Genomic DNA, 23,695 nt, shown 5'->3' with positions numbered 1-23,695 from the left:
CCCTCAGCTCCCGGCAGCCCGCACGCCCTTTCTGTCCCTTTGAATGTGACTACTCTAGGCACTGCACCTCAGTAGAATCACACAGCATTTTGGAGTGTGTCCGAATTTCTCCTCGTAAGGCTTACACTGTGTGGATAGGCCACATTTTGTTTATCTGTTTATGTACTATCTTTTGCTTGCATTTTATAGAAGAAGAAGAATGAAGCTCTGAGGACTAAGTGAGTTGCACATAGTCACGTAATCAGTAGTGATTTGTGATGTGAACCCAAGCAATTTGACTTCAAAATGCTTGGGATCAGGAGCCAGCAGACAGCGGATTCTTGTTAGCAAGAATGTGACAAAACAGGGTGCTGCTCCACTGGATAGTGACACCTCCTCACTCACTGCTGTGACATTTCCATACACCGAGTTTTCTAGAGGGTTCTACACAGATATTTTGCTTTGTTTTTATATTGGCCTCTGGGAAGCTCCAAGCCAGATTTGAAGCCTGCCTCTGGCAAATAGTGTGAGACTTTGGGCTCTTATTTTTCGTATCCATGTTCTGCTTCATTTACCTTATTTTTTCGTATGGCTCATGATTTTCATACCCATCTTCCCTTTCCTGTCTATTTTCCAGGCTCCCTCCCTCATTTTCTTAAATATCATGAACCATATCAGGAAAACTGGGTCTTTGCTGGAGGAAGGCAGAACATGGAAATAAACGGCATGAGTTGTAGTGCTGTGTTCTTTGGGGTCTGCAGAGGGCTGGAGGTGTGCTTTTCGGACCCAGCCTAAGTCAGTGTTTCCCATTGGCTTCTTCTTGTGTTTCCCTGATCTCACCGAGATGAGATGAGACCTGGGTGTGGTGATCGGTGGGCCCTAGTGGTCCACACAGTGCGTCTCTAAGTCTCTGGGCCTCCCACGGCCAGGTGCTGTGTCCTGTCCCCCAGGAGTTCCACAAGGCCTAACAGTGTCCAGCCCTGCGGCTCCCAGAAGCTCCCGCGCTTTAGCATCCGGGAGCCCACCAGCTTGGCCGCTGCGGGGATGGTGTGCCCCGAGGGTGTATCGCAGCGCAGGGTTTAGCGAGAGTGTTGGCAGGCCAGTAAGAAATGAGCCCGGGCCGGGGATTTAGCTCAGTGGTTTAGCCGCCTGCTGCGCAAGTGCAAGGACCTGAGTTCGATCCCTAGTACCAAAAAAACCCCCCCAAAAACAACAAAAAAGAAATGAGCCCGGAAATCAGGGGAGGACTCACGGGGGCACAGGGCTGTGTGGAGCCGGGCCCCCAGGGCTGGGGTTCAGGCTGAGGTCCGAAAGCCCCAGCGCCTTGGGAACGTCATGCAGAGCACCATGGGTGGCCATGCGCTCCTGCCACAAGGGCACAAGGCACGCTGTCCTGGCGGCCCATGGGGTGCAGGGGAAGAAGCAGGAGTGTGGAACCAGCAGGGGCTGGGAGGAGTTAGCAGGCAGGAGACCTGAGCCCAGGTAGGATAGGAACCATCCCAGTTAAGTTTCATAGACATTTGGTTCATTTTAAGGCTGAGTCAAGAATAGAAGCAGAGGCTAGAAGGATCTGGGCCAGGTGGAGCACTCCTGTCATCCCAGCTCCCTTGGAGACTGAGGCAGGAGGACTGCAAGCTCAAGCTCAGTCTGGGCAGTTGCGTGACTTACAGACATTTTCTCAAAATGAAAAATGTAGCTCAGTGTGAAGGCCCTGGGTTCAGTCCTCAGTAACACACACACACACACACACACACACACACACACACACACAGCTAGGAGGAGACTTTTGCCATACTCCAGGCGAGAGGAGGTGATACTTTGAGTAGGGCTGCAGAGGTGGGCAGGAGAGAAGTTCTGGGTGGACTCCAGACGAGCTTTGGAGGGATTGTGAATAGGACATCATGTGCTATTTCCTTCAGAGAAATGTCAGACTAAACAGACCCAGCAGGTTTGCACACATGAGCAACTGGAATTCCGAGACCCAAGAGAGTGTGTACACTGTCCGCTTTGGTTTCTAACCTTGAGCTTTGTGCCAAGGAACCCAGGGCAGCGGCTTCCTGCTTCTGACTTCCTGGCCGAGAGCTGTTGGAATGCCCCAGAATCAGCCCTGCAGACAGTGCAGCTTCTTTCGCTCTCCCTGGGTATTTTTATAAAGCATTTTTTCCCACCAAGAGCACGGAACTTTCTGAGTGATGTTGACTTTATGGGCCGTATTTGACTTACTAGTTTTTCTTCTGCCTTCCCCTCTCCTCCCCCTCTCTCCTTTTTCTTTTTTTGTGGTGCTAGGGTGCAAACCCAGAGCCTAGCACATGCTAAACACATACTCTGCCACTGAGCCACATCCCCAGTTCTTATTTTTTTTTGAATGTTCTCCCTGTTCTGACAAAGGTTTCAGTCTCCTTTTCCCATGAGGAGCCTTCCAACACCCGTCACGTAGGCTCAGCGAGAGCCCAAGGTAGCTGGGGCACCAAAGCTGCACCATGGTTTGAGGACTGTGTGCAGGGAGGGCATATCTCAGCCCTCCTTCTTCATTCACACTTGATCTTATGCTTGCTGGACGCTGCCTCCTCTCTTTGATTCTGTTTAGTGGACTGGGTATTCCCGGAAACACTCCCTTTTCCAGTGGAGAAACTGATTTCAGAGAAGGTAGATAGTTTCTCAGTGTCCCATAGCTAGGTAATGGCTGAGTCAGATCGAGAATCAAAGATTTTTAACTGAGCCTTGTGCTTTAGCTAGGAGGCCAAAGTGACCTTGCATGAAGCTTACAACCCTGAGTGTCCCATGCCCATCTTATACTAAAACTGATCGAAGCCAGGACATCCTCCGAGATCATAAACTACTGTAAATCATCTAATAATTATTCCCAAAGCTTCCTCACACTCTCTTCAGATAGTTGCAGTGTTAAGATACCAGGTTTTCTGAAAAAAAAACAAAACAGTCAATTTAACTTCACCTCTTAAAAACTATGTCTTATTTTTGTTCTCTCAAGTTTTTAAAAAGATTTCTTTCTATTATCCATTCTGTCAACAAACATTTATTGAGTCCTTACTGTATGCCAGGCATTGTGCTAGGTGCTGGGGATTGATTCAAAGATAATTTGGAGGCGTATGGAAGAGAGTGGATAATTACAGCACAGTGAGATAAGTGCTATAATAGAGGGATATAGAAAGAGCTAGAAATAGTGCTATGAATAACATCTCTGAACAAATTGCCTGCTTTTTTCCTTTTGGATTATTCCCTTATGTATATTGCCCAAAGTGGGATTACTGGGTCATTTAAAAGATGAAAACAATTTGGCACAAAAAGATGTAATGACTTGCCTGGGGAATACAGCTCAATTTTCAGCAGGGGAAAAATTGTTGACAACTCCAGATTTAGACCACTTCTCCAGGAGGATTGGGCAGTTTTTATATTGCCCCTAGCAACATGATGGCTGTCGGGAGGAGGGACTCCTCTTATAAACATGTGGGCCTACACGTAGAAGGAACACAAGTTCTCATATTCAGTCTCATCAACTTTTCTCACAAGAACCAAGCTCTTTAAGTATTATTGTTTTCAGTTTATAAATGAGCAAACCGCTCTCATTATAAGGAAGTGACTTGCTCAAGATTCTATAGTTATGAATAGAAATTCAAGAGTGACATAGAGTTCCTTTAATTTTTTGCTTCCCACCTCATTCTCTGTGCTGTGTTCACCAGTTGGGGGTACTTAGGCTCCAAGCTGGGGGTGGAAATTACTTAGTGAACCCTAGTAATTTCTGTCAAGGCCAAGATTCATGAAATCAGTATAGAACTTTATATCCCTAAAGTCAAAGCCAGGGAACAATGTCTTGTGCTCTGATCTGAAAGGACCTGGATACCCATTATTCCTGATTCTGGCCCAGCTCCTGAAAGGCTATTTGCTTGGCCATAGCACTGGAACACAGAATCCCAAGTAAAGCTGAAACCATGCCAATATTCTGCATTTGAAATGCATTATTTCTCCAGTATTTAAGGGCATTAAGCAAGGACTCCTACCCTAGTGTCCAAGGCCTCTCATAACCAGATGCCAGTACATGTCCACTGTGGACTTCCTTATGTCTTTGCTCACTCATCCTTAAACTGGTCTAGTCCCTGCTTCTCCCCAGGGGTAGCTTGTATTTGTCCACCTCCATGTGTTCCTAGCTCATGGTGTTCCTAGCTCATGGTGTTCCTTTCACCTGAGATGACTTCTTCCATCTCTATCTGTAGAACTCCTGCTCAGTCTGTAGACTTCCGTGAGGATGCCACCTGCTGAAGGACTGAAGGAAGTAATTCCCATTGCCATCTGCTAACCCCACAACATCCACTCCCCCTGCACTAGAAATGATCTGTCTGTTCTGCTAATTCACACCACAGTTAGCTTTGAGGCAACAGAGTCCAAATGTACAGTGCTTACAAATATGGAATCTGGATTTGGAATCTGGTCGTGCCATTTCCTGGTTGTCAGTTAACTTACTTGAGCCTGATTTTCTTCATCTATTAAATGGTAGTGTTTCTTTCTTGGCCCTTGCTCTCTCCTACTTTATGTCTCATCTCCCCTTCTAGATGGGGAGCTCTTTAAGGGCAGGATGGATATCACATCTTCCTGGGGCTGTAGACACATGGGAACTGCTGCCAGGGCTCCTCCTTTAAAGGAAAGAGATTTTACACAACCTGACTGGTGACTCAGGGCAGAAATATAGCTAGTCCAAGGCTCCCATCACGTGGAGGACACACAGAACAAGCTGGATAGGGCCCTGACTCCTGCTTATGGAGAAATAGGAAAGAGCCTAGAGCCTTTCTTCAGGCCATCTTCTGGTTCAAGGAGCTAGGTGGTCCTGCAAGTTCCCGGAAGGCAGAGTGGCATTCCTGCTTGGAACATGAAACAGGGTTTCTTTCCCATGTCTTCCACAAGTCTGTCCTGTGGGTGAGAGTGTTAGACTTAGAGAGCCAGTGGAGGTATGGTTACGGGCCATTCTTACAGTCATCTTCTCTGAGAAGCAGGTTTCTTCAGAAGCTGTCCTTTTGATACTCCCACCCTTGCTGTGTTTGGAGGCTGACAATGGAAGGGGTTCGATCTTTTCCTCTCTCCCTCCATTCCTCCCTCCCTCCCTCTCTTCCCTCTTCCCCTTCCTTCATTCATGCTCCTGGGGATTGTACCCAGGAGCTCACACATGTTAAGCAAGTGTCTACCATTGAGCTACACAACCAGCCTTGTTATTTCTTATTTTGAGACGTAATTTCACTAAATTACTCAGGCTGGCCTCGAACTTGTGATCCTCCGAACCCGGCCTCGCCTGACCACCTGTGATTACACTTGTGCACTCCCACACTCCTACCTTACAACTTTCTCTGAGTCATTTCCCAAGATGCCTCTCCATGAGTCTCACAGTCCAAGTGCATTAGCCAGGAACACAGAGTCCCCCATGTGCTGCGTGGCGCATCCGTTTTCAGCCCTGTGTCCTGCCATATGCCTTCAGTCTCTCTGTCCCTGGCCTCACTGGATTAGATTAGTCACTTTCCCTGAGAACACCCTGAACTCATCCTCCTGAAGGCCTTTGCACATTGTGTTCCTTAGGCCTATTTTCTTTTTCTTCACACGCAGGAATTCTCTTGGGTGTTGTTGGGCTTAGTTTAGAAGTCACATCATCTGCAGAGAACTTCCAGATCCTCAGTATGACATTGCATGGACCTGTGCTTACGTGTTCTTTTCAGCCTGTCTTCTGTGCTCCAGCATGTACCCAGGGAGATGGTGAGATCTTCAAGAGCTCTGGACATATCAGGCCGGCAAGGACTGAAGGGGCTGGTGAACACCTGTTTTGTGCTCTCCTGACTGCATCATGTTAGTTACCAGTTACGTCAGAGGGGTTTCAGAAGTCCATACGAGGGTTATCCATGGTTTGTTTGATCACAAGCCCAGCCATTTGAATTCTACTTTTAAGTTGGCCTGATATCAGCTAACCTTTCAGAGAGGCCTGTTTCCCACCTATCAGTGGGTGTCTGATTCATGCCAGGTCTCTGAGCTTTTTATTTTACTTAAGAATATAACAACAAGGTGGAATTTAGGATGGATGTACCTGCTTGTAATATGAACTTTTTTTTTTTTTTTAAGTTTAAAAAGGCAACCATTAATTTTATCCCAATGCTCCTTGACATGTGAAAATAGCAGGAGTGTTCCAGGATGTTTCTGTCTTGAGCAGAATGATTGCTCATGTTATATACACCTTTAACTGTAACTAATAAAACTTATGTCATGGAGCTTGATTTTGAAGATCTGGATTCGAATCCTGACTTTATTGTTCAGTATTGCTGAAACCTTGGCCAGGTACCTATCTCACTGATCTCATTTCCTCCGTGTACAATTGGGAAGCATTTTTTGTGGGGTTGGTAGAAAGCGTGAATAAAATTTTAGACACAAAATTGCGACTTTATATGTTTCAAAAAGCTGGAATTGGACACTGTTTTTTTTTTTTTGGTACTAGGGATCGAACTCGGGTCCTTGTGCTTGCAAGGCAAGCAACAGAACCACTGAGCTAAATCCCTGGCCCGTGGACACTGTTTTTAACGAACATTTCAAAAAAGTTTGCATTCGAAGGAAAATGCTTAGAAGTGTAAGTTTCCGTGGAATATTTTATTTTAATGAATGTTAATATAAATTAATTTCCTTTCAAAGGACATACAGTATCTAACAGACTTAGAGAATGTAAATGGCTCCTGATAAAGTTTAGTTGCAATTACTTAGAGCCACAGAAACATAAGCTTGGAGAAATTATAGAAACCTAGGAGGGGGGAGATGGACATGAATGAATGCACGTCGTATGCAATGTCTGTGCTGCGCATGCTGGGTGCGCGATCCCAGAAAACGATGACCCACACATTGCTGGATAGGAGGTGTTAGTCCCATTTCGCAGACTTGAAAGCTTCAGCTCCGAGAGGTTAAAATCATTTTCGCGGTCCCATATCAAAGCCGTCACCTTCAAATTGTACTCATGATAGCTTCTAGAAATCCCTTCCATTTATAGATGTGACAAGGCCTGCCTTTGCCTTTTTGATTCTTTATCTTCTTCCTCCAAGGGAAGCCACTAATTCAGGACCAGATAAAGCAGTGGGACTCTCCAGTCTCGATGTCTTGTATCTTGTATAATGCATCCAGATGAGTGCCTCGACTTTTCCTGCCAAAAATCTCTTCTTTAAATGTCTAGTTCTGAGCTCCTTTGAACTACACTCCTTCACCAACCTTTACTTCTTTTCTTCCCTTTTGGAGAGATATTTGCCATTGCCTATCTTCCTTTAGAGGTCAGGGGTCTATTTAAAGGTTTCAGTTTTCTTTTCAAAATATGGGTAGAAAATAAAATTTGCCAACCATTTCCCACAGTACTCTGCTGTTTACGGGCAGCCATGTGGAGGGGGCGGCTGGGAGCTGTGGGTCTTTCGAAACTATCGCTGACCAGGGACAGGACTTAACGCCTCACTTTCAGGTCTTCGGTGTCTTTACTGTAAAAAGTGAGGGCACCATAGGTGTTCCCTAAGTTTTTAAAATTATGCGAGTCTTACGGTGTCAAAACCATCAATTTCTGCTGAGCTGCGTAATCCTGCAGCTGTTTCTCTGATACTTTTCAATCTTTAGATTTAATCTATTCAACAATGTATAATTTTTTAAAGGGAAGCTTTTATAGACACTTCTGAAATATAAGGTTGGGGAGGGGGATAAATGGATGTTAAAAAATAGAAAACAACCAATTAAATAGTATATAGCATGTAATTCTCCTTGGAAACTTACCACGAAATTGAGGAGCACTTTAACAACTGGTAATTTAAATTGCATTTGAACTCTGCTAATGGTTTGTTTGCATGAGCACTTCAATCAATTCACAGCAGTTCTTTAGCAAAGCTGCTTGTTCTCTTTATGGAAAAGAAGAAAAAAATTATTAAACAACAAGTCAACTAGGAAAAAGGGAGACCACTTCCACTGGAGTGTGGAGGGGAGCGGGAGAGTGTTTGAATGAGACTTGCCCAGGGCCAAGGGTGGACAGCTTTTGCCTTTCAGTGAAGTTCAGAAGTCTGGGAACCCGCTTACCCTTTGATGCTGTTGTAGAAACTCTTCTGATTTATCTTTCTCTTTGCCAAAAGAAGCTATGGTTTGGTTTTATGGAGCTTGGGTTTGAGAGGTTGTCCTTTTGTTTTTATGAGGTTTCACTGTTCATATCTCAGGTGATGACCTTCTAACAATCCATTCCTCAGCAGATTTGGAATTGTGTCTCTCTGTGGAAGTAAGTTTGAGAGCCCTGATGTTCTCGAAGACAACCAGCTTTCAGGGAAGTCATTGCTTGGCAGTGCTCATCTCAGGTCCACTCTACTTTCCTTAGTTTTTTCCTGTTCCTGGAAGGGAGAGCTTTGGACAGATGTTGAGAGGCCTGGGTGTGTAAGGCCTGATTTGGCTCCAAAGCTGATTGTGTGGCTGAGGGCAAGTTTCCCTCCCAGTAAGTGTCCGTCCTCTGTCAAAGTGGGTAATAGCTAGCTCCAGTGGAGCAAGCATTGGTCTTCCTACCACCAGTATTGGGCTCCCTGAATGGTCCCCTCCCTACCCTGGCTCTTAGGTTCTCTTGTTGTCAGTTGGAGGAGTTGATTTGTCTCATTTCTAAGGGCCTTTCCAACTTTTGAGTTTGTACAGGGATTTGAAGATTGAATGAGGGGATACACAGGAAGTACGATTGGTTAGATAATGTTTAAAATCGCAACAATGACAGGTGGGGTGGTAGGTGGATCTGCCGTGCATGCGCAAAGTAGAAGTTTTAGGACAATTCACTGGAACACTTCTCTGGAATATGCATTGCATAAACTTTAGAAAAGAGGACTAGTTCCTAACAAAATGAAACCAGTACTGAAGACTTAGAAGAAGTGTTGAGATTTTCCAGCTCTCTTCCACTGGTTAGCCGTCGTATTTCAGACAAGGAAGTCAAATTCAAAAATGCCACTGGGCCCTATAGTTAAAAAGTTGTCTTTAAACTCTTCTTCCTCTTCTCTTTTTATTTGATGTAGTTCAGATTGATTTCAGGTTTTTCTTGTCTAAAATGTAATTAATTGATCTCTTTCACCTCCATTAGTAAAACAAAGCTGTCTCCCCAGGAGAGCTAAGACGTGAAGTCTGACACACTAAGGTCCTCTTTCCCCATCATTCTGAGACAAATTAGTGGAATGCAAGTGGTAGAAACTGACCCGGGGCCTAAAAGGCAGAGCAGGAAGCCCCTAGAGCTTTGGGGTCCAAGCCTGGCATCCTCCCACTGTGGCCCTGTCAGAGGTTTCATAAACCTGGGACATTTAGAAGCTGTTAAGACCCTACCCACTACTAAGCAATCTCCTCTCCTATTTTCACAGCTGGTAACCTTGAAGATCAGAGACAGAAGTGGAAAAGGAATCTAGTTAGCTGTTTCTCGGTCTTGTGCTGTTTCCATTGTTCCACTGTACACTCAACAGAGGGAAGATATTTTTCCTCAACTGGTGAGTCCTCCATAGAAAAGATGTTTCTCTTTTAAAATTAACCGACATGTTTCAATGAACTTAAAAAATCAATTGTTTTCATTTAAAGCGTGGCACCATTTAAGATGAAAAACTAGAGAAGATCAAAATGTCCTTCTTTATTTGATTTCATTGGCAATGGGCAAGAAACAATAATGGTAATAAATTGTGTGGCAAAGCAAAAGGCAGGACTCAGCTCTTGGAAAGTGGCATGCAGAGAAACTGGAGGAAAAATTGGAGGAATGATGATTTCAGGTTGCCAACAATTGCATTCTTTCTTTTTCCTCCTTTGGCATGAAGGGAACATTTTTGAAATTGAAAGACCGAAATGTAAATGTCAGGAACAATGATATGAGCGTTTTGGAGGAAAGAAAGCACTACCAGTATTATTGAGTGTCTCTTGTTCACTCTTGTGCAAGGTAATTTTTCTGTGATTCATTTGCTGTCACCAGAGCCCTTAGGGGTAGCGAAGGCTAAATTTGCTTAGGCAGAGGGTGTGAGCCTCTGTGGTGATGGGCCTGCTAGTGTTCCATTGTGATCAAAGTGTGAATCTTGCTGTTCATTTGGAAAGGAAAATAGTCACCAGGTAAGCTAAGCTCTCCCTTGTGTCTGGGAACACTTCCAAGAAATGTGTGTGGTGAAAACCATCAGGATACCCTGGGCTGTGGTGAAACCTGAGGGAAATGGTTGGAGAATTCTGGCTAAGGCTGCTAGTTGGGATTCTAGTTCTGTGATCTCCATGCTGAGAACCAGTCCCTATCTACCCAAGCATGGGCATTGCATTGTGTAAATAATATACTTTCCCATGGTTGTGGTATAGTTTTTCAAAACAGAACAGGGGCTGTTGTGATTGATAAAATCCAGCTTCACCTAAAAGTGTGACTGAACTTGTCGTTGAATTTTGTTGCTCTGTCTTAATCAATGTACAACTGACCTTCTCTGCGCCTGCAGGTCTGCATAAGATGAAAGGTGGATCTCTTGGATATTGACTCTCCAACATTGTAGTTTGTTAAAAATCTCAAACAGAGTCCCAAATATTTTCCCCCAGTTTAAGCATCAAATGGAAAGCCTTGTCAACTGCTTCACCTCCTGAGTTTTCTCAGTGTTTAAAATTGAATTGTGACAAATATGCAGCCTTGCACTTGGACTTGAAAAATTCAGATAAATAATGACAGAAGAGGAGAAATTGCTTCAACAGAAGTAAGCCGAAATAGGCTCAGAAATTCTTGTTGTCTGTAAACTAGTTGTAAACCAGCAGTGGCCTTCACCTTCTAATATGTCGATGTAGCCATAAACTGTGTTAAATGGCATCTGGAACAAGGTGGATGGGCGATCCTGCAAACCTACAACCCCTGGAAACTGGCAAGTCCAGTGAGCCCTATTTGCTACATTTTCATAGAGGACTGTGTTAACTGACATGAATGAACCAGGGATCTCTTAGAACTGAATTAGGGACACTTTCATCCAACTACTATGGGAGGCACACAGTGGGGAAGAAGTGGCTCCTCAGAGAATTATCCAGGTACTGTTAGGAAGAGGAGACTAGAAGCTATGTGAGGAACTGCAGACCTTTTGTGTACCTGCTTATCCTAGGAGCTCCCTTAGGGTGTCTTTGCCTTTAGTCTTTGCCTCACCTTGTGAAAGGGATATTAGCCAGCTACCCTCTGCCCAAGGATGATGAGAGGGCCAGACGTGATGTCTCACCAAGAACTATTACAAGTGTGAGTCCGTGGAGAAGGTGGGATACTGGATCCTTCAAGAATGTAAAACTAAATCCAAAGAGAGGCAGTGTTTCCTGTGTATCCCCATAGTCTAGTGGGGCATATGGCACAGTAACAGACACAGTGTGCATTTCCATAGGTAGTTCACATGTGAAGGTAGTGAATGTTTCTTTCCCTAATGGTGTTCTGTCGATGTCGGCTGAGTCTTTGCTGAGCAGTTGCAGTAATCCTAGTACATACAGATCAGGCTAGACTACACAGAGTTTTTTGAGAATTAAACAAATGGTTGCACAGAAAGAAGCTTTTGGGACCAGTATGGCTGAAGAGCGTTGTGGGTGTATTAAAAGGCAGACTGTGTCAGAATAGTATCACAGAAGACCTACCAAAAATTAGATATGCAACCCTAGAAAACTGCCTTTCCACCCTCATTTTTCTAATCTCTGAATTAGATAGAGGCAATGCCATCACCTTGCTTACCTGTCATGTTTATTTAGTAAAAGTGTGTTGCTAGATGCTAACCTGTTTACTAAGCTATAAAGTGTGGTTCATACGTGATAGATTATTTCAGTTGGTTTCTTCCTTAGAGATTCGTGTTGAATATAAAGAAAAATAAAACAATAGGACAAGTGCCCAGCACTATGCCTGGTGCATAGTACATAGTCAGTGGATACCCTTCTTCTAAGCCAGCCCTGTCGTGGATGGGCACACACTTGATATCTAGGACTGAAGCCTTGCTTAACAATGATAATTAAAGTTGATATAAAAATGTATATTATTATGACTTTCCATATCCTTTTTTGCCTGATGCAGTGGGAGGTTGAAGGAGGCAAATCTGAAGACCTAGGCAGGTTGATGGTGGAAAGACTCCATAGAAACTACAGTCTGTTTGATACTTGCTTTGTTTGGTTAATCACACCTTCTGCTCCAGGAATGACCAGCCCAGTGGGAATCAGGAAAGAAATTATTTCCCTTTTTAAATACCAGTGTACAATAGTTGACTGTAGCCAAAGACTTTCAGTTTTAATATTTCCTCTGGTCCTGAGAAGTATTAGGTATTAGTCTCTGCCGGAAGCAAAGCATTGGTTACTTCCTCCAGTGGTGAATATCTTGGCTTTGTACAGTTACTTTGTCAGGTGGTTTCTGGGTATTTGTGACCAACTGCCTAGCTAGATTGTTGTTATTTGCTTCAACAATCACAAGAGGACTTGTTAGGTCTAAGAGGAGACCCTTCAGCTTCCTCAAAGTCTGTGGGTCTTTATGTAATTAAGGGACATATTATAGGATGTATGTTTGCTGTCCATGACAGTAAACAGTAGATCTAGCTCTCTTTTATATTTTTTCTTCTGACTCCAAATTCTTTTATTTCTTGGCTTCTGGCCTAGTGGAGATACCTTTAATCTAGCTTAGGGGTGGTCCCAGGAGATCAGCCAATTCTTAAATTCTCCCTCAACATGTTACTGGATGGGAGAACTGTCTGAGGCCTGAATGGCTGAATGGGTAGAGTTCTTTGTAGACTGCTGCCGACTCTCTACTTTTGGTTCACAGCATGTTCTTGTTTTCTGTCCTTGTCCCAGTGTTTAGAGGAAGTGAATTGCAGGATCCCCTCCCTCCCTCCCTGCCCCGTCTCCCTCCCTCTCTCCTTCCCTCTCTCCTTTCTCCCTTCTCTTCCTTCCCCTCCCCTTCCCTCCCTTTGTTGCAAGTGTTCTAACACTGAGCTACATCTCTAGCCCAGCTGCAGAACCTTTAAGGCACTGTAGTGAAGGAGGCACAATCCTGGATCTTGGGAAGTCCATAGTTGGGGAGAAAACCACACACATCAGGAAGATAATGTTTACAACATATTTATTAATCACCAGATATATTTCAGACTTCATGCTAGGTACTTGGGAGATTAAGGTAATAGGCCAAAAACTTAGATGACTGAGGGGCTACACATACAACCCAACTGGGGAAGAGCAGGAAGAATTGGGAACACTTGGGAAGGCTCCCAGGCAGAGCAGATCTGATCTCAGCATACCTTTGTAAACCAATTTTAATTGAAAAATTGGAGTGTGTGGGGGCCTCTAGTTAAAAAAATCTTCGTAGAAACCTTGATATAGACTAGCGCAGAGTGCGAAAGTGTCATGACTTCAGAGAAAAAACACAAGTTTTCAATTAATGCTGTGCTTCCCCACCTCTGAATTTTTGCTGTCCTTGGCATCAGGGATGCTTTGGTGGAAAATGTCTAGAGTTTCTTGCTGTAGCCCTTTGTGGGACGGATGAGATCCCAAGAGCTGCGGAGGGCACACTCTCTGGGGCCACGGAGCCAGTGAGTGGCCATAGGAGGACTCCCCAAATTCCTCAGTGTTTCCCTTTCTGCCTCATCACATTGCCTGTGCTTCTTCATGATTCCACAGCACCCTTAGGTGTGTTTTCAGTTCTTACCTCAAACCCTCTTCTGTCCCAGAGACACATTAGGGAAAAATAAGCCACCGTCCGGTCTGCCACCTTGAGTCTTGATGATGTCCCTTGTGTTATATTTCAGGGATCTGCTCCTCCTGTTGGGTCAGGCTGGGTCCCTGGGAGAGGTCTAAATCAGTATTACTTGGCTCAGGCTTGTGTCTGTGCAGCTATGAGTACTGTTGGTATTAGGAACAGAGAGCGGGCGTACAGAATTGCTGAGAGGCCCAGAGGATCAGACCCAAAAGCTTGACTAACACCTTCTGCCTGGCAGCAAGTTTCTTTTTCAGGGCATCCATCTCTTCCCTCCCTTTTCTTCCCCGCTTCTTATAAAGCCAGGCCTGACAGTTCATTTTGTAGAAGGTGACCGGTTCTTTAGGAGTCCACCATAATATCCTTAAAAAATGAATGGAACTAGGAGACTAAAAATCATGGTCGAGCTATTGGCAGCCCTATAGCCCGAAGGAAGAGAGCACAGCTTTTGTCATTAAGAAAATGTCAGTGGTCAAAAAGTTAAGACTTCTCCCACTCTATGGAACCTTTCTACTCACAGTATTTTTTATACTTTTAGTGTATTTAAGGTATTCATTATAATTTTTTTATTTTTTTATTGAAACTATGTAGTAAGAAATAGAATTCTAGTTTGAGGTAGGCAAAGCAGATGTTGATAAAGCAGATTTTAGGGTAGGAAACCTGCATATAATTTTTTTTTTTTTTTTTTGGTACTGGGGATCGAACTCGGGTCCTTGCGCTTGCGCAGCAGGCGGCAAAACCACATCCTTCATAATCTTACTTAAGTCACTTAATCAGTTTTTTTTTTTCCACTTAAAATCAATTTTTTTCATTAAGTTTATTGGTGCATTTTAGGTATACAATACAGTTACATTCATCTTTGGGAACTTGTACCTTTATGTAATATATCTTGGTTCTTATTTTTTCCCCATTCCCCTCCCCTCCAGTTTTTAAACCTGCTTTGGTATCTTAAAAACTTGGAGCAAGAAGTGCCTACCTTGCCAGGTGTGGTGGCACAAGCCTGTAATCCCAGCACTCTGGGAGGCTGACGCAGGAAGATTCCAAGTTTGAGCCTAGCCCAAGCAACTTAGTGATTTAGTGAGGCTGTGTCTCAAAATTACAAAAAAAATTTAAAAAAGACTAAGGATATAACTCAATGTAAAGGCCCGAAGTTCAATACCCAGTACCACAAAAAAAAACAACAAAGAAAGAAAGAAAAGAAAAAAGAGAAGAAAAAAAGGAAGGAAGGAAAGGAAGAAGGAGGGAAGAGAAAAAAGATGCCTGTCTCATGATGCTCATGGAGAAGCAGCATAATTGCATGAAGTGCTCACTGAAGGTGGTACTTTACAACCATGTGTCTCGCCTTCTTGGTAGTCTCGAACTCTGCCGGAAACCACCTTTAGTTCTTTTCATTGTCAAGCTGTTGGTTCAGTAGCTTCCCTTTGCCCTGCTGCTGGCCTGGGAAGAGACCTGGAACATTTGCATATCGGTCGCCCCAGCTTGCATGGCATGTTTCCCCGAATAACTAAAAGTTTTAACATTGGTAATTCAGCTCAGTGGCTCCCAAGAGATAAATTCACACATCAGAAGATGCTCATGTTCTGATATTTGGAAATATAATAGCTCTAAGAAAAAAGTAATCATAAAGTCTGTTTCACGAGGGAGGTCTTTTGGGCATTGAGACTGAAGTGTTGGTTTTCACTGTGAGGCCCTGTAGTCCAAGGGGTGCTCCCACCCAGCCATGTCTGGTCTGTAGATGGCACTGTCTCTGGATCTGGCCAGCCCTGACCCTCCTTGGTTCCTCCTTGGACTTCTTTAGGATGACATCATGTTACCCTGCTTCAATGGCATCTGGCTGGAGTTATATCAGTTATTAAAAATGATCTAATATTTTGCTTTTAAATCTGGGGCCTTGGCTTGTTCTATGATTAAGCTAGTGATTTATTTATAATAAGGTATGAGATGGCTGCAGCCACTCTATGATGTAATCTAAGAATGACATGAAAACAAAATAGGCTTTTACATAATGAAAATGTGCCTGTAATACGGTCTGTAGTAGGGCTTTTTTTTTCTCATTGAAAATGGAGACATATTCTGTACTTTTCTGTCCATTCCTTTCTTATCTTCTTTTTCCATTTCAGGTGCTTTAATTTAATTAAAAATAGTCTTTAGAATTCCACAAAGGCTCTGGTTTATTCTCGCAATCTTGTCTTCTTTCTACTCCTTTCCCTACTGCCACCGCCCATGGCCTCTGTGCCGTCTGTTGCTGTGCTTCTCCTCAGCACTCCTTTGCCTGTACTGTTTCTTCTCCTGGGAATGGATCCTGGTCCTCGGTTTCTTTTGCACACTGGCTCACACAGAAAGCTTCCTTCTGCAGGCCAGATGGAAGCACCTCTTCCTCTCAGCTTCCGCTCCTGGCTAGTGACCGCTGATTGGTTCTTCTTATACTTTAATATGACAATGAGACCTCATCCTGCTCACTCACCCAGGGAATATTCACAGAATACTAGAGGAGGAAAAGTGACTTGGAGAATAGGCGAAGGAGCCTTTGTAATTCCAGGTTTGCTCCTTATGCTGAGGCGTGGGCCGGTCAGGGCCTGGCCTTGCATTGCAGTTTTCCTCCTCTGAGGAATGAGTGGTTTGGATTTCATTTTGCATCATAAATGGTGTGTGGTGGTGGCTCCGTGTTGAGAAGGATTCTGAGGCCGTATCCTGATTGAGCCATGATTACTTAGCAGGATCTGCCGTGGTTGCAGGCAGAGAGGCAAGTGTGAAGCCACAGGACAAGTCTCTTGACTGTTCTTAGACTAGACAGTTCAAGGTTCTCTTTTTGTTTTACCTCCTGGGAAGCTTTGATTTACTGACTTTTAAGTGTCTTGCCCAGGGACACACAGCAAGTTAGCATCTAAAACTCAATTCTCAGACACAGAGGTGGTAAAAGATTCATATTCTGATCTCACATTTAACCATGTAGACTCCAAGTAGGAATTGAGAAGGAGCTGGGATAAGAAGGGCTGGATGGGCCATGAGTTATTGGAAGGCCCCAAATTCTGTATGTATTTGCGGTGAGGTGAGGTGGGGTGGGTCAGGGATGGAAATATACGCCCTATTCTAATTTATATCCAAGATGGCAGTTGAAGGCCAACGTCAGAAAGGTAAGTGACCATACCAAGGCCTTATTTGGATAACTTGACTGCACGAATCATGAAATCCTTAGATCCTCCGTACCCTTCCTACCAAGCCAAGACCAAATGCATGGCTCCTAGTGGAGTCAGATTGTCTGAGTACTAGATCAGCTCAAAGCCAGACCATGGAACCGTGGGAGATGGATAGAGAAGAAAAGGGAAGAAGGTGGTTCAGGACAGTTTGAGCCACTGGAGATGAAAGCCCTGGAGGGATGGAGAAGGAACTGGAAAGGATCAGTGTGGGGAAGAGCGGAAGGGGATGTGAGAGGAAGGAGCAGAGATGGTCGTTTGTTCCCGTTGGACTCTGATGTGGAAGGAACAAAGCTCAGTCTGTTTCCTCAGAATGAGTTCGGAAGGAGTGGGTAAAAGGAACAGAATGATATCAGGAGAAACAGTTTTTACTATTAGCAGACCAGAGATGGGATGTGCTTTTCAGAGACCAATTTCTCCGTCACAGCAGGGATTTAGGTAGGGGTTGAGACTAATGTCTTTTAGAGGGAATAAGAAGTTGGACTCTTCTTAGGCCCAACCTTAGAACTTTTTTTTAGGGTTCTAAGAGTCTGGAATTTTCTGGAGACAAATTTTATGTGCATTTAAATGATTTCCCTTTTAAAGTGACGGCATTTATGGAGAAAAGTGACTCTTCCTACATGGCCTTGGCACATAGCAGTGGTAACTTATCTCGGGCAATCTTTTGTCACACTTTGAATTATTGACGGATGAAGGAAAGGAGGCTAAGGATGCTCTAGTACTTTTCTGTGCTCTGCATGGTTGTTGGTTTGTTTGTTTGTTTGTTTTGTTTTTGTTTTTCCAGTACTGGGAATCGAACTCAGGACCTCGTGCTTGCAAGCCAGGAACAGTGCCACTGAGCTAAATCCCCAGCTACTGTGTATGTTTTTGAGGATGATTTCTTTGCTTCTTTTTGAGACAGTTGTGGAGAAGACTGTTCTTTAAGACTTAGGCAAAGGCTCCCACCATTTTGTCAGTGATTTGTTTTTTCTGTCCTGTATATTTCTTTTTTATGCATCCAGTGGAACATTCATGCTGATTTGCTCTAACATGTAAACAGATTCACAGTCTTCCTTCTCCCTGGGCATGGAGACTTGTTGAGGACATCAGTCCTGTCTTACTCTGTAACCAATCCGATGGTGCTTGGTATAGTGGTTTGCAGATAATAATAATGGGACTCATTTTAAAAGCTACTGAGTACTACATGCAAGGTACTTGCCAGATGAAGTAACTCTAAGCAAAAGCAGACAAAATAATGAAGAAATATATAATAGGAGGCTGTGGCCTTTATGGAGAACAGCAGGCTAGAGGCACAAAGGAAGAAGACGTAGATGCAGTTGAGTCCATGGGAGCAAAGTGAGGCAGGAAGCTAGAGGTACGGAGTAGGGATGGAAGAATGAATGTTTCAGGCAGAGGGAAATCTGTTGCAAAGGCCCAGAGCTTGAAGGAGGCCCTGGGTTTTTTAGAAGGTGAGGAGGCCAGTGTAGCTGAAGTGAACACTGTAGGAAAGATAACGTGTGCTGATAGAAATGGCTGCAGCAACAAATATTTGTTAAGCACCCATTAAGGATGCTCAAGGGAAAATGATTTAAAAAATCCACAGAAATCTAACAAAAAATGCCAACACGCATTTCTGTTTTTCAGCTTGAAGATACAAGGAGGGGTGAATCGGAAGCTGGGAGTGTAACTCTAGACAGCTCAGAACGAGTCCAGTGGCTGAGAGTTCTGGGTTCCCTCCCACCTGTAGCCCTCTGCGGTGAGAGACTTGGTGTTTCGGATTTTTTACTCCTTCGGAGCGCGCACCTGCAGGGACACTCGGCCTGTGCAGATGGGCAATTGCATGCCTAATCACCCATCCAGGCACCCACTTATTTGTTTTCCACATGCAAATATGGGTTTTTTGAAGATGAATTTAATATATTTGTTGCTTCCTCATTTTATTTAAAACAAAACAAACGGCCAACCATGTCAGTTGAGGGTAGCAAATAGAAACATGGGTATTACGGTCTTTGCTGTCTGTATCGATTACACGGCTGAAAGGGATCCCAGGCAAATGAGTCTTTTCTGGGCTTAATTTTACTTTTGCTTCATATCACCTTTTCTGGCTATCATTATTAGTTTAAAAAAAAGGCTTAAAGAGAGATATGGTATTACTTTCCCTAAATAATTTTCTCAATATTTAAGGTTCTGTATGTGTACTGCGTGGTTTACACTTTTCACCTTTTTAGTTTCTGAACTTGGGACTGTTTGTCAGAAATGAGCATTATGGAATGTCCTAAGGCCAGTGGCAGGTGAGGCCGCGACTTCCTTCGCCTGGAAATAAACAAACAAACACAAATTAGAAGTATTTGACCCTGTTGATGGCTCTATGGTTATCGATTGCGCAACGTCATGCAAAAAGTCACTTTCATTTATCTGGGAGGTAGTTAAAGACCAATATCATCTAGAGGGCTTGGGTGGGTGTATGCTTTTATTCCTCATAGATTTCTGAGCGCTAGAGTAGGTATCAAAATTGGCAGATATTTTGAAATCTATTTTATCCTAATCACCTCATCTTACAGTTAGGGACACTGAGGCACGGGGCAGCAAGCTGAGGTCTCAGAAAGTAAGCAGTAAAGATGGGACTTGAGCATGGGGCACTCTGCTTCTCCTGCCTTTTAGCCAATAGAGGTGGCAGTTGGTGGCTTCTGTTGACTGGGGTCATGAAGAGACTGCTGGATGCTACAGAAGATCTCGTCTCCAGGTGGGCTTTGTGTGTAAGTGTTGTCTACGTGTTGAATTTAAAAATCTGTTTGGTGTCAAATTTTAAGAAAGATGTGGTAAGAGAAGCATGAGTAGGAATTACTTGCAAGTTGTCTAACAAGGTTGTTGACCTTGGGTGAGGACCTGGCGGGTGGGGAGAGAGAGAGAGAGTGTGTGTGTGTGTGTGTGTGTGTGCGTGTGTGCGTGTGTGTGCATGCATAAGGTAAGATGGAGGCAGACCGAGAGAGAACTCAGCCGACTTGGTTGTAGGAACTTCATTTTGGGCGCAGATATCTGAGCCAGAATGCAGTCTAAAGCTTACTGGATTTGATTGCTGTATAGGATTTTGTAGAAAAGAAAACTGCTGCCCACCTTGATTGAAAGCCTTGCCGCAGGTCACCTAACTTTAATTGAGTAGTTAGCATATTAGACTATCAATATCCTCTTACAGAAACATTTGCTTGGGAAAGGTAGCAAATCGTATTTATTAGTTAGCCAGTAGGGCTGCTCAGGTAAGATGACGGCACTGCCTCCCTTGGGAGCCTTTCCATCACACACAGTTTGGCAGAAGCCACAGGGTTAGGGCTGCGAGAGCTCCACGCGCAGGCAGTCTCTGGCCTTGCAGGTGCAGCCAGGCACGTAATCAGAGATAGGCACCTAGCCAGGAGCTGTGCTGAAGAGCATCCTCTGAAAGAGTTAAGTCTGGAGACTGAGGCCAGTTAAGTAACGTTCAGTCAGTTTTTCCCCTGTTTCTAAATGTAGGAGCCTTTTTTTTTGGTACCGGGAATCGAACTCGGGTCCTTGCGCTTGCGCAGCAGACGGAGAAACCACTGAGCTAAATTCCCAGCCCGCTTTTACCTTTTTAAGTGTAAACTGTTAGAGTGTTGGTTTATGAGGCATGGTTGCAAAGTCCAAAGTGATAGTTTTAGAAATAGCACAACAGCAAAAATGTCCATATGTGTGAAAAGGACAAAGATGTACCCGGAAAGTACTCCGAGAGGGTCACTGTTCTGCATGTAATTCCTGAAGGAACTGTGAAGGGTCATGGAAAGCCCAATGCCCCAGGTGGTGGGTGCAGAAAGGACTCCTGATGGAGCATGAAGTCAGCCTGCTGCACCTGTTATCTGTGCAGGCCTCTCTGCAGCTGTCTACCTTGAAGTACGAACTGTGCATTCCTCCAGCTGATACTGCGTGCAGTGAACTAAATGCTCCTCCACAGGGTGCTGGACAGTCTCAGACGCCGATGGCAGCCTCCTATGTCCATGGCAGTCACACTGTCTGAGTGATTTAAGCTTCCTTCTAATTATTTCTCATGTTTTTCTCTTCTACCTGACTGTCCCTACCTACCTCCTCTTTGGGAAAAAAATTCCTAGAAGTGTTTGCAGTTTCCTTTATGTTGATTTGTTTATATTTTGAAATGGATTTGTTACGTGCTTGAATCTTTAACTGATCCTCTTTGTGAGATCATATTATAACTTCTTTGAGTTATTTTCTTTTACGTAAAAGAAAGTGATTTTTCGGTTTAAGAAGGTATATAGCCCAGTGGTACAGTGTGCTTACCATGCCCTGGGCTCAGTCCTTGGCACCAAAAAACAACAATAATAAAACAAAAACAGCAAAGCTAGCAGCCTCCCCCCAAAGAAAACCCCTGATCTTTCTTTCCTTGACAATATTTTTAGAGGTACTGTTAGAAGTACTGTAGTAAAAGCAGTTCAGATGACATAATCTCAGATTTACCTTGCTTTTCTAGAAACCATTAATTTTCCCTATAACTTCAAGGATTAGCAGTAGAGTATAGGACATTCTGAAAATAAATAATTAAAAAAAACATGCCAAGAGAGCTGCTGATTTCTAGCTAGGTACATGGAAAAGAAGGTCTTTTTTCCAGTGACCTCTCTGCTTGTTGGAAAACTTTGGCTGGTAGATTTCACGATCCTGACGCTGCGAGTCCTCTTGAGTTACAGTAAATGGTGAGGGGAATTCGCAGGCTAGAGGATGCACCCTTGTTGGGCTAAGAGGTTTTGCAGAGATATTCCTGTCCTTTGGCATGTAGACAGATATTGTTTTCCAGTAGGAAAGTGTTTGAGGAATAGCTTCACCAGATCCATGGAGCACATAAAGGATGCAAAGTGCTTGGAGTGTCCTCCTTCCTGTGGGTTGCCTTTTAGTAGGACCAGTGGCTAATCTTGGCCGTTCCAATTTGATTAGTCCAACAAATTTATAGGAAGGGGCCTACTTTTTTTCCTCTGCCCTCCTCACCTGTTTTGGTGGTATCTCTATTTGGTACTCCTTGGATTCCCGTTTATGTGATATAAAAATAAAATAAAGTGCCAAACCAAAAAGGAATACACTAAATAGGAGAGCAGGAGAGTGGAGATCTGACTACAGCTATAGCCACCTGTGTAACTAAGCATTCACAAGCACTGTCCTTCATTCAACAGATATTTAAATGAGCACTTTTTACACTCCAGCTACCAGAAATACAAAAGTGTGTAAGTCACGGTTGTTACCCTCACTGCTCACAGTCAGGAGTAGACAGCCAAACGCACAAATAGAACATGAAGTCACTTCTCCTTTCTGAGTCTCCCTTTTACATACTTAGGAGCCAGAATTGGCCTAAACGATTTCCAGAGTCCCTTCTGATGCTAACATGCAATCATTCATACAAACTTCATTAAATATCCCATAATTATTTATCACACTGAAAATTGGCAAACATTTTCACTTCCTCCCTAGTTTATAGAGAATAATGTTGAAGATGAATGAGGCAATGTCTACAAAATGCTTTAATAAGCAAGTTGAAGAAAGATATTATATAAGTTTGAGGCATTATTATTAATGGAAAAACGAAAACAAGGGTTGATGTTTTTAGAGAGAGAACAGATGGTTCCTTTGTTTAGAATTTGAGTATAAAAGAGGGAGAGAAAAAGAGATACTTGCCATATTGTTTAGGCCCTGAATGTGAGTGACTTTAAAATGCCAAAACAATCTGGTTAGGAAAGTCCCATGGATTCAAAATAGCTCCTACGCTGATCAAACTATAATTAATGTAACAAAAAAATGACGGTAAGAAAAATCCTAATAAGAAATGCCACAGTGACAGTTGACACAACCTAACAAAAACTCCCATTTTTGTATCAACTTAAGAAACTTAATTTTCCCTGTCTTTAGGAGTGATGGCAGCATTGTGGGACAAATCAGTGGGAAATGGTTTAAAACTGTGTTTCTTTCTAAGTCCCCTCCCCCAATTTCAGAGTTCTCTTGACTCATAAAGCAACGCTTTAGGATTCATAAGAAGCCGGCAGTCCTCTCTCTCCCACCCCTGCTTTGAGGTACTGCTGGGAACACAGAGTGAGGTGGGGCAAGTATAATTTGAGAGCAAACCTTTGGGGACTTGGGGTGGTATTGCAGGAGGCTAGGTCTAGGAAGGGCCCCTTCCAAGCTTATGTGAAGCATCGTGAAATGGTTTCTTTCTCTCTGTCTCTGTTAATTTCTTATGAGCCATGTCTGCAGTACATAAGTTAATGTCATTCCGGAATGATCCTTGCAGCCCTGAGGCCTGTCCCTCTTGAGTGTGCACGATAGGTAGACTGTAAGACCATGGCCACCAGGCTGGCAGCATTGAACCGGAAGAGGTAGAGACCCTTGGTTCTGGTGATGTCTGATTCAGCTGAGTGACCTCAGTCTCTCCTGGCCTCAGCTTCCCCTCTGCAATAAGAGGAGATTAACTCTAACGTTCATTCTGACACTAATGTGAGTTCAGGTTCACATCTCTTTATACTCAGATGTAGGGAGGCTGAGAATGGCTTTGGATTTGGGAATCTCTGAAAGCAAACTTGCCTTCTCAAATAACAATGAAAGGAGGTGGGAACTTGTTCCTGGCTGGACCTCTGTTGAATGGGTTCTAGGCAGTAGGTCAAGAGTGAAGGTGGTAAACTCACTCCTAGGCTGGAAAGAGGCAATGCGGCCTTGGGAAAGGCTGCAGTTGGTTCTTCTGGGTGAAATGAGTTCCAGTGTGACTTCTGCCAATCACCACATAGGTACCTGTCGCTGTGGTTCCTTTCAAAGCTGATTGACTGGTTGGTTTGTGATT

At 43.8% G+C, this 23,695-nt stretch overlaps 1 protein-coding gene across 14 annotated transcripts in view; it reads left to right on the top strand.

The window, feature by feature from the left end:
• Nucleotides 1-23,695, top strand: part of Lpp (LIM domain containing preferred translocation partner in lipoma) — an 847,859-nt gene that overhangs the window by 49,006 nt on the left and 775,158 nt on the right. For 10 of the 14 annotated variants that reach the window (XM_004834795.3, XM_013072126.3, XM_087187016.1 and 7 more), the window contains one exon: nt 9,354-9,476. The exons of 1 other annotated variant lie outside the window; for it this stretch is intronic. The gene's annotated coding sequence lies outside the window, so the exon portion shown is untranslated. Of the gene's footprint in view, nt 1-9,353; nt 9,477-18,504; nt 18,617-23,695 lie in introns of all 14 variants that reach the window. 3 more of the 14 variants (XM_087187012.1, XM_013072123.3, XM_021255761.2) reach the window with 1 other exon arrangement.

The sequence above is a fragment of the Heterocephalus glaber genome, unplaced genomic scaffold (assembly GCF_053883595.1).
Source record: "Heterocephalus glaber isolate CG9 unplaced genomic scaffold, H.glaber_assembly_v1.0 deba00001504, whole genome shotgun sequence".
Lineage (NCBI taxonomy): Eukaryota > Metazoa > Chordata > Mammalia > Rodentia > Bathyergidae > Heterocephalus > Heterocephalus glaber.
Note: the sequence above shows the minus strand (reverse complement) of the source record. Positions and strands in the feature narration are given on the sequence as shown.